We start from the raw sequence: 1,460 nt of genomic DNA on the forward strand, positions 1-1,460 counted from the left end.
AAAAAACACGTAAACAAATCTCAACGATAGATACCCAAAATAAGTAGGTATCCTTATCAAAAGAATACACAACGGACGTAAAACTGTTAAAAACACGTAAACAAATCTCAACGATAGATACCCAAAATAAGTAGGTATCCTATCATAGTAAACACAAATCACATACCTGAGAGGTGACCTCTCACCTATTACAAGACATCTAGAAGGCTGCACCTACAAGGAAATCTGCCAGGAACATAGACCAGGAACTGAAGACCCATATCAGCTCCAGACTTGAATTAAAGTCATATTAACACTGTCTCACACACGCGCTCGCGGACACTGACTCTAACTATCAAACGTAAATATTATATAAATTAATACGCGACGCTTCCTGAGTACTATATTATTATACAACTATATTATTAATGTCCTAACAAAATATTATATACACAGCTGAAGGCCTAAATCTATTCTAGATTCCGATTACGGTCTTAACCCTATCGCACGCGCTTTACGAACACTAATGTCCTAACAAAGTATTTTACACACGGCTGAAGACCTAAATCACTTCTAGATTCGAATTAGAGTTTTAACACTATATAACCCGCACACTAAAGCAATGGTCTACCTATTGTTACAATTGTAAGCACTATATAGACTAACTCGCGGCGTTTCCTAAATACTAGATTATTTATAAACAAATTCAGTACGAATGCCCTAACAAAGTATTAGACACGCACTCCCGATCTCTCGCTAAATCACCCGAAAATAACAATTCCTTAAATTTCACACGCGACGTCTCCTAAATGGTCTAACGACTTAAACCCTAAATTAAACTACAATTATTATACTAGATTTTATCTATTAGCGCGAACGACACTAAAACTTAGATTTTCACACAAGCTTCTCTTTGTTATTAAAATTAAATGAAATATCAACCGCGATTTGAGACCCAGCCCTCCAATTTTTCAGGTGCTGCCGATCACGTCTTGGGCCCCACTAACTCATGATTTCAGTACCCTTAGCATCACACCTTCCTTCCCCGCTTCGTCTCCTCACCGAATGTTCTAGAATGTTCCAAAAAACCCTTGAAAACACCCCGGTCACACGGTCCCAAATCAATAAATCCTGCATGAAGTGTTTTCTTCAAATTTTTAGGAGAATTACTAGGGCTGGCAAAACTCCGTAACGTTTCATTGAGTACCCTAGACTCAGCAGTGGAACGCTTTCATAGAATAATAATTAATATAGACAATTAACCCAATACGTATATATAAAATATCTAATTCGATCATTATCAATAAAAAGAGGAATAATAAAATAGGTAGTATTTGTTCTGGTGGAATAAATTTTCATCAGAAACAAGCAGAATCTTTCGCATGTGTTGTTCTTTTACTAAATATTAATAAATAATAAAAGGCATTGTATAAAAACTAAATAGAATCATGTTTTTTTTTTTTTTTTTTTTTTTTTTTTTT

Source organism: Hyposmocoma kahamanoa, unplaced genomic scaffold (genome assembly GCF_003589595.1).
Source record: "Hyposmocoma kahamanoa isolate Upper Pololo Valley unplaced genomic scaffold, ASM358959v1 100006, whole genome shotgun sequence".
Taxonomy (NCBI): domain Eukaryota; kingdom Metazoa; phylum Arthropoda; class Insecta; order Lepidoptera; family Cosmopterigidae; genus Hyposmocoma; species Hyposmocoma kahamanoa.